This window comes from Agrilus planipennis, unplaced genomic scaffold (assembly GCF_000699045.2).
Source record: "Agrilus planipennis isolate EAB-ADULT unplaced genomic scaffold, Apla_2.0 scaffold39, whole genome shotgun sequence".
NCBI lineage: Eukaryota > Metazoa > Arthropoda > Insecta > Coleoptera > Buprestidae > Agrilus > Agrilus planipennis.
Window position 1 is genome coordinate 1,671,144 of NW_020439074.1, and position 16,463 is coordinate 1,687,606.

Genomic DNA, 16,463 nt, shown 5'->3' on the forward strand with positions numbered 1-16,463 from the left:
TGTATTTACATTTTTTTGGTCATTTAAGCATCCAATTGAAGGGTAGCTTAATTATGTCAGATCGCACCCCAAATCTGATAGCACCACTGGATTCTACATACCTTCTTACATATTTTTCATCCCTTAGAACGTTCAGAATATTGTTTTAACAGTTCGAAAATTTACGTGCGCGTTTTTGTATTTACATTTTTTTGGTCATTTAAGCATCCAATTGAAGGGTAGCTTAATTATGTCAGATCGCACCCCAAATCTGATAGCACCACTGGATTCTACATACCTTCTTACATATTTTTCATCCCTTAGAACGTTCAGAATATTGTTTTAACAGTTCGAAAATTTACGTGCGCGTTTTTGTATTTACATTTTTTTGGTCATTTAAGCATCCAATTGAAGGGTAGCTTAATTATGTCAGATCGCACCCCAAATCTGATAGCACCACTGGATTCTACATACCTTCTTACATATTTTTCATCCCTTAGAACGTTCAGAATATTGTTTTAACAGTTCGAAAATTTACGTGCGCGTTTTTGTATTTACATTTTTTTGGTCATTTAAGCATCCAATTGAAGGGTAGCTTAATTATGTCAGATCGCACCCCAAATCTGATAGCACCACTGGATTCTACATACCTTCTTACATATTTTTCATCCCTTAGAACGTTCAGAATATTGTTTTAACAGTTCGAAAATTTACGTGCGCGTTTTTGTATTTACATTTTTTTGGTCATTTAAGCATCCAATTGAAGGGTAGCTTAATTATGTCAGATCGCACCCCAAATCTGATAGCACCACTGGATTCTACATACCTTCTTACATATTTTTCATCCCTTAGAACGTTCAGAATATTGTTTTAACAGTTCGAAAATTTACGTGCGCGTTTTTGTATTTACATTTTTTTGGTCATTTAAGCATCCAATTGAAGGGTAGCTTAATTATGTCAGATCGCACCCCAAATCTGATAGCACCACTGGATTCTACATACCTTCTTACATATTTTTCATCCCTTAGAACGTTCAGAATATTGTTTTAACAGTTCGAAAATTTACGTGCGCGTTTTTGTATTTACATTTTTTTGGTCATTTAAGCATCCAATTGAAGGGTAGCTTAATTATGTCAGATCGCACCCCAAATCTGATAGCACCACTGGATTCTACATACCTTCTTACATATTTTTCATCCCTTAGAACGTTCAGAATATTGTTTTAACAGTTCGAAAATTTACGTGCGCGTTTTTGTATTTACATTTTTTTGGTCATTTAAGCATCCAATTGAAGGGTAGCTTAATTATGTCAGATCGCACCCCAAATCTGATAGCACCACTGGATTCTACATACCTTCTTACATATTTTTCATCCCTTAGAACGTTCAGAATATTGTTTTAACAGTTCGAAAATTTACGTGCGCGTTTTTGTATTTACATTTTTTTGGTCATTTAAGCATCCAATTGAAGGGTAGCTTAATTATGTCAGATCGCACCCCAAATCTGATAGCACCACTGGATTCTACATACCTTCTTACATATTTTTCATCCCTTAGAACGTTCAGAATATTGTTTTAACAGTTCGAAAATTTACGTGCGCGTTTTTGTATTTACATTTTTTTGGTCATTTAAGCATCCAATTGAAGGGTAGCTTAATTATGTCAGATCGCACCCCAAATCTGATAGCACCACTGGATTCTACATACCTTCTTACATATTTTTCATCCCTTAGAACGTTCAGAATATTGTTTTAACAGTTCGAAAATTTACGTGCGCGTTTTTGTATTTACATTTTTTTGGTCATTTAAGCATCCAATTGAAGGGTAGCTTAATTATGTCAGATCGCACCCCAAATCTGATAGCACCACTGGATTCTAGATACTTTCGTGCGTAATCTTTATTTTTTACAACTTTTAGAAGGGTGTTTTAACGCGGTCAGTTTTTAGTAGCATATTAATGGAGAGAATGGGATAATGGTTAAGTGGTTAAAAATGTAAGTAGTTTTTAATTTACCATGAATGAAGTTGATGAGTTTATTAGAAAAAATATTTGAAACATTAAAAATCATTTTATTTCATTATGATAATAAGTGATACAGGGATTTTTTTATTTTATGGTAACCGGTTTACTTAGTGGGATGGTATTGTATAATTTTTATGTTTCGATAATTCGTAAACTTTCGGTAGTATATTTTGCTATTGAAATAAGAGAACTGTTTTGTTCATAATCTAACATTCAGTCACCTTGCCTATCTGACTAATACTTATCATATCTATCTCGAGAAATACAAAAAAACATGTTAGTACGTAAGTATGTTGTGTAAAGTTACACTGCCCTTGTCAGGAATTGTTCCAGCGTGGAGATAATAGGTAAAAATTAATTTAAAACAATTTATTTCTTGAGAGTACGACTTTTCTAATGTGTATTTACTGAAATTATTATTTTTATTAGAAAAATGCAAACGTTCTAGTATATAATAATTTTGCCTGACAATTGTTACGACTTCTGCAAAAGTCTATTTATGTATTAATAGCTTAAGCCGAAAATATTTACTTCTAAGGGTGAAATCAAGGAAAATATTCAACACTGGGGAGTGCTGAACACTTTTTGTTCATTAGATACGTTTATTAATTTCTAATTTTTCTAAAATCGACAACTATTATCTTCACCATTTATTTTCTTTCAAACTCTTCATTAAATTCATGATTTTAAGAAGTCAATCGTGAGCACAATATAATCTTCTGTGTTCGCCTATTCTGATGTTAAAATTCTTGCTAGTTTTTCCTATGTAAATATGGCATGCATCCTAATATATAAATGTCAAATTTGTACGTATAATTTTATTTACGTTTATTGTTTTTAATTGTTGTAATTGTTTTATTAAAAGCAACATTAGTTGCAGTTATTTTTATTTAGAAAAGAGGGAACATATTAGTTGGTTGATCTCAAAAAGATTAAGTAGATGAAGTATTTTTAAATATTTTCCAGTTCCAGTCCAATCATTATCAAATCACTTTTACCCCTCAATAGAAATTAATTTGTAAATTTAATACTATTTTGTTGTTATAAAATTCATCATACTTCAATTGTAATTTTCCGTTACGTATTCGTCTATGACTTTCATAAATTTTCTTATTTACAGTTATTACCATTATTTTTCTACTTCATAATGCAAAGAACTGCCTTAACGAAAATGTATATTTTGTTGCTGTTTGTTTAATTCTAATTCATTTGATTAGGAAATTTGAAAAAGAAAACACAATATTATTAGTAAAAGATATTGCAAAGATTAATTATTTCAACATATATTTCAAAAGCCCTACGTATTAACCTCGGCGATGTCGCCACTAGTTTCAATATCGATATCCATTGTCTACATTAATTGCCGATTAATCATTTAGTAGATCGTAAACAACATGTCGGATAGGCAGGTGAAACTGTTACGGGAAATTGGTGAGTTTTCCGTGGAAATGAAACTGTTTTATATGAAAATAATGCAGTGCCACAGGATTTATTCTGTGTTTCCATATGATTCCCTGTGGTGAGTTTTTCAATTACTAAATCAATTAATATTCCATCCATTCATCATTTATCTGTAGCTTTTAGTGAAGCGCAAAATTGCTTAACTTTTTACAAAATTTCAGTGTTGAATTCATAAACGTTTAAATTCATTTTATTATTTATTCTTAACGAAGGAATTCAAGATTCAATTGAGAAAGTATATCTTCATACAGAGATAAATAAAACCGCATTATTTATCAAGACAGATAGGACAGTTACTAACTTATTTTAAATCCAAATCAAAATCAGCTCAAACAACTGCAAAGAAAATGCTTTAGAGCGTCAAGCAGTGAATTTTAAATTTTTAAAATTTTATTTAAAAAACAATACAAAAGATTCTCCTAAATTTACTAGTATAAATGAGACCACAAGACACAATTCCTTACACATTTTTTGTCTTTTCCTTCTTTTTATATAAACCTTTTCTTTACATTCACTTTATTTATAACGTTTTTCTATTTTTATTTTGCTTCAAACTCTTTAATAAACTTTTCCTTTATTAAATAACGTCGTTGAAAAATAAAATTTATTAATTTAACTTTATTCAAAATTTTCTAGTTCTTTTCCTTTATCCTCATCAGAGTATGGAGTTACGCAAGACATGAAGTCCGGCAGTGAGCATCAGGACTACTAGGACATCTAAAAGGGAGATATGGATTAATTTCAACCCATTCAAGACAAAAGGGACACCAGGGAAATGTAAGTTTTATTTACTTATTGTTTTTTTGCCTTTCTTTTTCTTTATTTTCAAAAGTTTGCTTTTAGTTCATTCCTTACACGTTTTTTATCTTTTCTTTCTTTTTACATAAACTTTTACTTTACAATAACATTATTTATAAGTTTTTCTGTTTTTATTTACTTTGAAATTCTTTATCAAAACTTTTCCTTTATTAAATAACGTCATCGAAATCTAAGCATTATCAATTTAATTGTTTTCAAAACTGTTTCTAATCTTTCATTATTTTTAATAGAGATATGGAGTTAAGCAAGACATGAAGTCCAGTAGGAATCATCAGAACTTCTAAAAGAGAGATGTGGACTAATTTAAGCTCAGACAATGCAAAAGGAACACCAAGGACATGTAAGATTTATTCACTTATTGTATTTTTGCTTTTCTTTTCTTTATTTTCGAGTAATTCGTTTTTGGTTCATTCCTTACACGTTTTTTATCTTTTCTTTCTTTTTACATAAACTTTTACTTTACAATAACATTATTTATAAGTTTTTCTGTTTTTATTTACTTTGAAATTCTTTATCAAAACTTTTCCTTTATTAAATAACGTCATCGAAATCTAAGCATTATCAATTTAATTGTTTTCAAAACTGTTTCTAATCTTTCATTATTTTTAATAGAGATATGGAGTTAAGCAAGACATGAAGTCCAGTAGGAATCATCAGAACTTCTAAAAGAGAGATGTGGACTAATTTAAGCTCAGACAATGCAAAAGGAACACCAAGGACATGTAAGATTTATTCACTTATTGTATTTTTGCTTTTCTTTTCTTTATTTTCGAGTAATTCGTTTTTGGTTCATTCCTTACACGTTTTTTATCTTTTCTTTCTTTTTACATAAACTTTTACTTTACAATAACATTATTTATAAGTTTTTCTGTTTTTATTTACTTTGAAATTCTTTATCAAAACTTTTCCTTTATTAAATAACGTCATCGAAATCTAAGCATTATCAATTTAATTGTTTTCAAAACTGTTTCTAATCTTTCATTATTTTTAATAGAGATATGGAGTTAAGCAAGACATGAAGTCCAGTAGGAATCATCAGAACTTCTAAAAGAGAGATGTGGACTAATTTAAGCTCAGACAATGCAAAAGGAACACCAAGGACATGTAAGATTTATTCACTTATTGTATTTTTGCTTTTCTTTTCTTTATTTTCGAGTAATTCGTTTTTGGTTCATTCCTTACACGTTTTTTATCTTTTCTTTCTTTTTACATAAACTTTTACTTTACAATAACATTATTTATAAGTTTTTCTGTTTTTATTTACTTTGAAATTCTTTATCAAAACTTTTCCTTTATTAAATAACGTCATCGAAATCTAAGCATTATCAATTTAATTGTTTTCAAAACTGTTTCTAATCTTTCATTATTTTTAATAGAGATATGGAGTTAAGCAAGACATGAAGTCCAGTAGGAATCATCAGAACTTCTAAAAGAGAGATGTGGACTAATTTAAGCTCAGACAATGCAAAAGGAACACCAAGGACATGTAAGATTTATTCACTTATTGTATTTTTGCTTTTCTTTTCTTTATTTTCGAGTAATTCGTTTTTGGTTCATTCCTTACACGTTTTTTATCTTTTCTTTCTTTTTACATAAACTTTTACTTTACAATAACATTATTTATAAGTTTTTCTGTTTTTATTTACTTTGAAATTCTTTATCAAAACTTTTCCTTTATTAAATAACGTCATCGAAATCTAAGCATTATCAATTTAATTGTTTTCAAAACTGTTTCTAATCTTTCATTATTTTTAATAGAGATATGGAGTTAAGCAAGACATGAAGTCCAGTAGGAATCATCAGAACTTCTAAAAGAGAGATGTGGACTAATTTAAGCTCAGACAATGCAAAAGGAACACCAAGGACATGTAAGATTTATTCACTTATTGTATTTTTGCTTTTCTTTTCTTTATTTTCGAGTAATTCGTTTTTGGTTCATTCCTTACACGTTTTTTATCTTTTCTTTCTTTTTACATAAACTTTTACTTTACAATAACATTATTTATAAGTTTTTCTGTTTTTATTTACTTTGAAATTCTTTATCAAAACTTTTCCTTTATTAAATAACGTCATCGAAATCTAAGCATTATCAATTTAATTGTTTTCAAAACTGTTTCTAATCTTTCATTATTTTTAATAGAGATATGGAGTTAAGCAAGACATGAAGTCCAGTAGGAATCATCAGAACTTCTAAAAGAGAGATGTGGACTAATTTAAGCTCAGACAATGCAAAAGGAACACCAAGGACATGTAAGATTTATTCACTTATTGTATTTTTGCTTTTCTTTTCTTTATTTTCGAGTAATTCGTTTTTGGTTCATTCCTTACACGTTTTTTATCTTTTCTTTCTTTTTACATAAACTTTTACTTTACAATAACATTATTTATAAGTTTTTCTGTTTTTATTTACTTTGAAATTCTTTATCAAAACTTTTCCTTTATTAAATAACGTCATCGAAATCTAAGCATTATCAATTTAATTGTTTTCAAAACTGTTTCTAATCTTTCATTATTTTTAATAGAGATATGGAGTTAAGCAAGACATGAAGTCCAGTAGGAATCATCAGAACTTCTAAAAGAGAGATGTGGACTAATTTAAGCTCAGACAATGCAAAAGGAACACCAAGGACATGTAAGATTTATTCACTTATTGTATTTTTGCTTTTCTTTTCTTTATTTTCGAGTAATTCGTTTTTGGTTCATTCCTTACACGTTTTTTATCTTTTCTTTCTTTTTACATAAACTTTTACTTTACAATAACATTATTTATAAGTTTTTCTGTTTTTATTTACTTTGAAATTCTTTATCAAAACTTTTCCTTTATTAAATAACGTCATCGAAATCTAAGCATTATCAATTTAATTGTTTTCAAAACTGTTTCTAATCTTTCATTATTTTTAATAGAGATATGGAGTTAAGCAAGACATGAAGTCCAGTAGGAATCATCAGAACTTCTAAAAGAGAGATGTGGACTAATTTAAGCTCAGACAATGCAAAAGGAACACCAAGGACATGTAAGATTTATTCACTTATTGTATTTTTGCTTTTCTTTTCTTTATTTTCGAGTAATTCGTTTTTGGTTCATTCCTTACACGTTTTTTATCTTTTCTTTCTTTTTACATAAACTTTTACTTTACAATAACATTATTTATAAGTTTTTCTGTTTTTATTTACTTTGAAATTCTTTATCAAAACTTTTCCTTTATTAAATAACGTCATCGAAATCTAAGCATTATCAATTTAATTGTTTTCAAAACTGTTTCTAATCTTTCATTATTTTTAATAGAGATATGGAGTTAAGCAAGACATGAAGTCCAGTAGGAATCATCAGAACTTCTAAAAGAGAGATGTGGACTAATTTAAGCTCAGACAATGCAAAAGGAACACCAAGGACATGTAAGATTTATTCACTTATTGTATTTTTGCTTTTCTTTTCTTTATTTTCGAGTAATTCGTTTTTGGTTCATTCCTTACACGTTTTTTATCTTTTCTTTCTTTTTACATAAACTTTTACTTTACAATAACATTATTTATAAGTTTTTCTGTTTTTATTTACTTTGAAATTCTTTATCAAAACTTTTCCTTTATTAAATAACGTCATCGAAATCTAAGCATTATCAATTTAATTGTTTTCAAAACTGTTTCTAATCTTTCATTATTTTTAATAGAGATATGGAGTTAAGCAAGACATGAAGTCCAGTAGGAATCATCAGAACTTCTAAAAGAGAGATGTGGACTAATTTAAGCTCAGACAATGCAAAAGGAACACCAAGGACATGTAAGATTTATTCACTTATTGTATTTTTGCTTTTCTTTTCTTTATTTTCGAGTAATTCGTTTTTGGTTCATTCCTTACACGTTTTTTATCTTTTCTTTCTTTTTACATAAACTTTTACTTTACAATAACATTATTTATAAGTTTTTCTGTTTTTATTTACTTTGAAATTCTTTATCAAAACTTTTCCTTTATTAAATAACGTCATCGAAATCTAAGCATTATCAATTTAATTGTTTTCAAAACTGTTTCTAATCTTTCATTATTTTTAATAGAGATATGGAGTTAAGCAAGACATGAAGTCCAGTAGGAATCATCAGAACTTCTAAAAGAGAGATGTGGACTAATTTAAGCTCAGACAATGCAAAAGGAACACCAAGGACATGTAAGATTTATTCACTTATTGTATTTTTGCTTTTCTTTTCTTTATTTTCGAGTAATTCGTTTTTGGTTCATTCCTTACACGTTTTTTATCTTTTCTTTCTTTTTACATAAACTTTTACTTTACAATAACATTATTTATAAGTTTTTCTGTTTTTATTTACTTTGAAATTCTTTATCAAAACTTTTCCTTTATTAAATAACGTCATCGAAATCTAAGCATTATCAATTTAATTGTTTTCAAAACTGTTTCTAATCTTTCATTATTTTTAATAGAGATATGGAGTTAAGCAAGACATGAAGTCCAGTAGGAATCATCAGAACTTCTAAAAGAGAGATGTGGACTAATTTAAGCTCAGACAATGCAAAAGGAACACCAAGGACATGTAAGATTTATTCACTTATTGTATTTTTGCTTTTCTTTTCTTTATTTTCGAGTAATTCGTTTTTGGTTCATTCCTTACACGTTTTTTATCTTTTCTTTCTTTTTACATAAACTTTTACTTTACAATAACATTATTTATAAGTTTTTCTGTTTTTATTTACTTTGAAATTCTTTATCAAAACTTTTCCTTTATTAAATAACGTCATCGAAATCTAAGCATTATCAATTTAATTGTTTTCAAAACTGTTTCTAATCTTTCATTATTTTTAATAGAGATATGGAGTTAAGCAAGACATGAAGTCCAGTAGGAATCATCAGAACTTCTAAAAGAGAGATGTGGACTAATTTAAGCTCAGACAATGCAAAAGGAACACCAAGGACATGTAAGATTTATTCACTTATTGTATTTTTGCTTTTCTTTTCTTTATTTTCGAGTAATTCGTTTTTGGTTCATTCCTTACACGTTTTTTATCTTTTCTTTCTTTTTACATAAACTTTTACTTTACAATAACATTATTTATAAGTTTTTCTGTTTTTATTTACTTTGAAATTCTTTATCAAAACTTTTCCTTTATTAAATAACGTCATCGAAATCTAAGCATTATCAATTTAATTGTTTTCAAAACTGTTTCTAATCTTTCATTATTTTTAATAGAGATATGGAGTTAAGCAAGACATGAAGTCCAGTAGGAATCATCAGAACTTCTAAAAGAGAGATGTGGACTAATTTAAGCTCAGACAATGCAAAAGGAACACCAAGGACATGTAAGATTTATTCACTTATTGTATTTTTGCTTTTCTTTTCTTTATTTTCGAGTAATTCGTTTTTGGTTCATTCCTTACACGTTTTTTATCTTTTCTTTCTTTTTACATAAACTTTTACTTTACAATAACATTATTTATAAGTTTTTCTGTTTTTATTTACTTTGAAATTCTTTATCAAAACTTTTCCTTTATTAAATAACGTCATCGAAATCTAAGCATTATCAATTTAATTGTTTTCAAAACTGTTTCTAATCTTTCATTATTTTTAATAGAGATATGGAGTTAAGCAAGACATGAAGTCCAGTAGGAATCATCAGAACTTCTAAAAGAGAGATGTGGACTAATTTAAGCTCAGACAATGCAAAAGGAACACCAAGGACATGTAAGATTTATTCACTTATTGTATTTTTGCTTTTCTTTTCTTTATTTTCGAGTAATTCGTTTTTGGTTCATTCCTTACACGTTTTTTATCTTTTCTTTCTTTTTACATAAACTTTTACTTTACAATAACATTATTTATAAGTTTTTCTGTTTTTATTTACTTTGAAATTCTTTATCAAAACTTTTCCTTTATTAAATAACGTCATCGAAATCTAAGCATTATCAATTTAATTGTTTTCAAAACTGTTTCTAATCTTTCATTATTTTTAATAGAGATATGGAGTTAAGCAAGACATGAAGTCCAGTAGGAATCATCAGAACTTCTAAAAGAGAGATGTGGACTAATTTAAGCTCAGACAATGCAAAAGGAACACCAAGGACATGTAAGATTTATTCACTTATTGTATTTTTGCTTTTCTTTTCTTTATTTTCGAGTAATTCGTTTTTGGTTCATTCCTTACACGTTTTTTATCTTTTCTTTCTTTTTACATAAACTTTTACTTTACAATAACATTATTTATAAGTTTTTCTGTTTTTATTTACTTTGAAATTCTTTATCAAAACTTTTCCTTTATTAAATAACGTCATCGAAATCTAAGCATTATCAATTTAATTGTTTTCAAAACTGTTTCTAATCTTTCATTATTTTTAATAGAGATATGGAGTTAAGCAAGACATGAAGTCCAGTAGGAATCATCAGAACTTCTAAAAGAGAGATGTGGACTAATTTAAGCTCAGACAATGCAAAAGGAACACCAAGGACATGTAAGATTTATTCACTTATTGTATTTTTGCTTTTCTTTTCTTTATTTTCGAGTAATTCGTTTTTGGTTCATTCCTTACACGTTTTTTATCTTTTCTTTCTTTTTACATAAACTTTTACTTTACAATAACATTATTTATAAGTTTTTCTGTTTTTATTTACTTTGAAATTCTTTATCAAAACTTTTCCTTTATTAAATAACGTCATCGAAATCTAAGCATTATCAATTTAATTGTTTTCAAAACTGTTTCTAATCTTTCATTATTTTTAATAGAGATATGGAGTTAAGCAAGACATGAAGTCCAGTAGGAATCATCAGAACTTCTAAAAGAGAGATGTGGACTAATTTAAGCTCAGACAATGCAAAAGGAACACCAAGGACATGTAAGATTTATTCACTTATTGTATTTTTGCTTTTCTTTTCTTTATTTTCGAGTAATTCGTTTTTGGTTCATTCCTTACACGTTTTTTATCTTTTCTTTCTTTTTACATAAACTTTTACTTTACAATAACATTATTTATAAGTTTTTCTGTTTTTATTTACTTTGAAATTCTTTATCAAAACTTTTCCTTTATTAAATAACGTCATCGAAATCTAAGCATTATCAATTTAATTGTTTTCAAAACTGTTTCTAATCTTTCATTATTTTTAATAGAGATATGGAGTTAAGCAAGACATGAAGTCCAGTAGGAATCATCAGAACTTCTAAAAGAGAGATGTGGACTAATTTAAGCTCAGACAATGCAAAAGGAACACCAAGGACATGTAAGATTTATTCACTTATTGTATTTTTGCTTTTCTTTTCTTTATTTTCGAGTAATTCGTTTTTGGTTCATTCCTTACACGTTTTTTATCTTTTCTTTCTTTTTACATAAACTTTTACTTTACAATAACATTATTTATAAGTTTTTCTGTTTTTATTTACTTTGAAATTCTTTATCAAAACTTTTCCTTTATTAAATAACGTCATCGAAATCTAAGCATTATCAATTTAATTGTTTTCAAAACTGTTTCTAATCTTTCATTATTTTTAATAGAGATATGGAGTTAAGCAAGACATGAAGTCCAGTAGGAATCATCAGAACTTCTAAAAGAGAGATGTGGACTAATTTAAGCTCAGACAATGCAAAAGGAACACCAAGGACATGTAAGATTTATTCACTTATTGTATTTTTGCTTTTCTTTTCTTTATTTTCGAGTAATTCGTTTTTGGTTCATTCCTTACACGTTTTTTATCTTTTCTTTCTTTTTACATAAACTTTTACTTTACAATAACATTATTTATAAGTTTTTCTGTTTTTATTTACTTTGAAATTCTTTATCAAAACTTTTCCTTTATTAAATAACGTCATCGAAATCTAAGCATTATCAATTTAATTGTTTTCAAAACTGTTTCTAATCTTTCATTATTTTTAATAGAGATATGGAGTTAAGCAAGACATGAAGTCCAGTAGGAATCATCAGAACTTCTAAAAGAGAGATGTGGACTAATTTAAGCTCAGACAATGCAAAAGGAACACCAAGGACATGTAAGATTTATTCACTTATTGTATTTTTGCTTTTCTTTTCTTTATTTTCGAGTAATTCGTTTTTGGTTCATTCCTTACACGTTTTTTATCTTTTCTTTCTTTTTACATAAACTTTTACTTTACAATAACATTATTTATAAGTTTTTCTGTTTTTATTTACTTTGAAATTCTTTATCAAAACTTTTCCTTTATTAAATAACGTCATCGAAATCTAAGCATTATCAATTTAATTGTTTTCAAAACTGTTTCTAATCTTTCATTATTTTTAATAGAGATATGGAGTTAAGCAAGACATGAAGTCCAGTAGGAATCATCAGAACTTCTAAAAGAGAGATGTGGACTAATTTAAGCTCAGACAATGCAAAAGGAACACCAAGGACATGTAAGATTTATTCACTTATTGTATTTTTGCTTTTCTTTTCTTTATTTTCGAGTAATTCGTTTTTGGTTCATTCCTTACACGTTTTTTATCTTTTCTTTCTTTTTACATAAACTTTTACTTTACAATAACATTATTTATAAGTTTTTCTGTTTTTATTTACTTTGAAATTCTTTATCAAAACTTTTCCTTTATTAAATAACGTCATCGAAATCTAAGCATTATCAATTTAATTGTTTTCAAAACTGTTTCTAATCTTTCATTATTTTTAATAGAGATATGGAGTTAAGCAAGACATGAAGTCCAGTAGGAATCATCAGAACTTCTAAAAGAGAGATGTGGACTAATTTAAGCTCAGACAATGCAAAAGGAACACCAAGGACATGTAAGATTTATTCACTTATTGTATTTTTGCTTTTCTTTTCTTTATTTTCGAGTAATTCGTTTTTGGTTCATTCCTTACACGTTTTTTATCTTTTCTTTCTTTTTACATAAACTTTTACTTTACAATAACATTATTTATAAGTTTTTCTGTTTTTATTTACTTTGAAATTCTTTATCAAAACTTTTCCTTTATTAAATAACGTCATCGAAATCTAAGCATTATCAATTTAATTGTTTTCAAAACTGTTTCTAATCTTTCATTATTTTTAATAGAGATATGGAGTTAAGCAAGACATGAAGTCCAGTAGGAATCATCAGAACTTCTAAAAGAGAGATGTGGACTAATTTAAGCTCAGACAATGCAAAAGGAACACCAAGGACATGTAAGATTTATTCACTTATTGTATTTTTGCTTTTCTTTTCTTTATTTTCGAGTAATTCGTTTTTGGTTCATTCCTTACACGTTTTTTATCTTTTCTTTCTTTTTACATAAACTTTTACTTTACAATAACATTATTTATAAGTTTTTCTGTTTTTATTTACTTTGAAATTCTTTATCAAAACTTTTCCTTTATTAAATAACGTCATCGAAATCTAAGCATTATCAATTTAATTGTTTTCAAAACTGTTTCTAATCTTTCATTATTTTTAATAGAGATATGGAGTTAAGCAAGACATGAAGTCCAGTAGGAATCATCAGAACTTCTAAAAGAGAGATGTGGACTAATTTAAGCTCAGACAATGCAAAAGGAACACCAAGGACATGTAAGATTTATTCACTTATTGTATTTTTGCTTTTCTTTTCTTTATTTTCGAGTAATTCGTTTTTGGTTCATTCCTTACACGTTTTTTATCTTTTCTTTCTTTTTACATAAACTTTTACTTTACAATAACATTATTTATAAGTTTTTCTGTTTTTATTTACTTTGAAATTCTTTATCAAAACTTTTCCTTTATTAAATAACGTCATCGAAATCTAAGCATTATCAATTTAATTGTTTTCAAAACTGTTTCTAATCTTTCATTATTTTTAATAGAGATATGGAGTTAAGCAAGACATGAAGTCCAGTAGGAATCATCAGAACTTCTAAAAGAGAGATGTGGACTAATTTAAGCTCAGACAATGCAAAAGGAACACCAAGGACATGTAAGATTTATTCACTTATTGTATTTTTGCTTTTCTTTTCTTTATTTTCGAGTAATTCGTTTTTGGTTCATTCCTTACACGTTTTTTATCTTTTCTTTCTTTTTACATAAACTTTTACTTTACAATAACATTATTTATANAAACTTATGTAAAGGAAATAAAAAGAAATTAAAATCAGAGATATGGAGAAGCAAGGCATGAAGTCCAGCAGGGAGCATCAGGACTACTAGGACATCTAAAAGGGAGATATGGATTAATTTCAACTCAGTCAAGACAAAAGGGACACCAGGGAAATGTAAGTTTTATTTACTTATTGTTTTTTGCCTTTTCTTTCCTTTATTTTCAAAAGTTTGCTTTTAGTTAATTCCTTACACATCTTTTGTCTTTTCCTTCTTTTTACATACATTTTCTCTTTACATTCATTTTATTTATAACGTTTTTCTATTTGTATTTTCCTTCAAACGCATTGATAAGCTTTTCCTTTATTAAATAACGTCGTTGAAAAGAAAAATTTATTAATTTAACTTTATTCAAAATTTTCTAGTTCTTTTCCTTTATCCTCATCAGAGATATGGAGAAGCAAGGCATGAAGTCCAGCAGGGAGCATCAGGACTACTAGGACATCTAAAAGGGAGATATGGATTAATTTCAACTCAGTCAAGACAAAAGGGACACCAGGGAAATGTAAGTTTTATTTACTTATTGTTTTTTTGCCTTTTCTTTTCTTTATTTTCAAAAGTTTGCTTTTAGTTCATTCCTTACACGTTTTTTATCTTTTCTTTCTTTTTACATAAACTTTTACTTTACAATAACATTATTTATAAGTTTTTCTGTTTTTATTTACTTTGAAATTCTTTATCAAAACTTTTCCTTTATTAAATAACGTCATCGAAATCTAAGCATTATCAATTTAATTGTTTTCAAAACTGTTTCTAATCTTTCATTATTTTTAATAGAGATATGGAGTTAAGCAAGACATGAAGTCCAGTAGGAATCATCAGGACTTCTAAAAGAGAGATGTGGACTAATTTTAGCTCAGACAATGCAAAAGGAACACCAAGGACATGTAAGATTTATTCACTTATTGTATTTTTGCTTTTCTTTTCTTTATTTTAGAGTAGTTGGTTTTTAGTTTACTCCTTATACATTTTTTGTCTTTTATCAATTTTTTCTTAACCTCTCTCATTACTTTAACTTTATTTGTAGCTTTTACTATTTTCTGTCTACATTGTAACTCTTTGTCAAAACTTTTCTTCCTTTTGATTTCGTTTACTTAGATCTTTAGTTTCCATTTATTATGTAGTATGACTTTTTCTCATGATTTAATTTAATTCACTTTTCTTTTATTAACGTAAACACTGTTTTTTAAACTTTATTTCCTTTAATTTACTTCCAACTTCATTTAAAGTTTCATTTTCTTGACTTCTTTTATTCAAATCTTTTTACTTTATGACTTTTCACTAAATTTTATTGTTTCAAATTTAATTTATTTTGTACTTTACTTTGATTATTTATAGAATTTTTCTTAAAACTTTACTTCTTTTAATTTTCTTTAACTATATTTAAATTTTGAATTTCCTTTTATATACTTTAAAACTCTTCTTATTTTCAATTATGAATCTTTCTTTTCAGTAATGAAGGCCGGACGTCGTAGCTAGCCAGAATTCTCCATCTTCTAATGCACACCAGGATAGAAGATGGACATTGGAGTCAAACCAACACCATCATCATCAGTGGAGAACATCAGGATCATCAGGACATCGAGGGATCCGATCGGCGGGCTCCGGGATTCGAAGACTTCTGGATCCTAAGGCTCCAGGATTGGAAGACATCGTATTTCAGGATCTCCAGGTACGAGGGCTTCGAACTTTAAAGATTCGAAGTTCGAAAATCTTGGGGCACCAAGACTTCGGAATTGGTAAGTCTGTGGAGTTCAAAGACTTCGAGTTAGAAGCCTTTACACTTCAGGGTCTCCAGGGTTTGAAAATCCAGAAGTTGGGAAACGCCAAATGACCTTTGGCGTTTTCTTACTTCGAAATTTTCAAATTCAGGAAACTCCGGAAGTGTGAAACTTCTAGTCTCGGAACTTTGAAATTCACAGTCTCTCCAATTTCGAAATCTTTGAAATTCGACGTTCTCGCACCTGGAATCCTGAAATTCGAAGTCCTCTAATCCTGGAGTCTTCGGACCTGGAAGCCTTCGGATCCCGGAGCAGGATGGGGCGGGGTGGGGCGCGGGGAGGGGCGCCGTCACGGGGAGGGGCGACGTCGGCAGGTGAAATAAAACAGAGGG

General features: G+C 28.1%; 1 long non-coding RNA gene across 1 annotated transcript; it reads left to right on the top strand.

Annotated features, from left to right (window-relative positions):
• Nucleotides 1-2,354: 2,354 nt before the first annotated feature.
• LOC108745078 lies at nucleotides 2,355-4,551 on the top strand. The gene is made up of 3 exons (XR_003231642.1): nucleotides 2,355-3,520; nucleotides 4,099-4,239; nucleotides 4,512-4,551. It is a non-coding gene; the product is annotated as an uncharacterized LOC108745078 (long non-coding RNA).
• The last annotated feature ends 11,912 nt before the right edge of the window (nucleotides 4,552-16,463 follow it).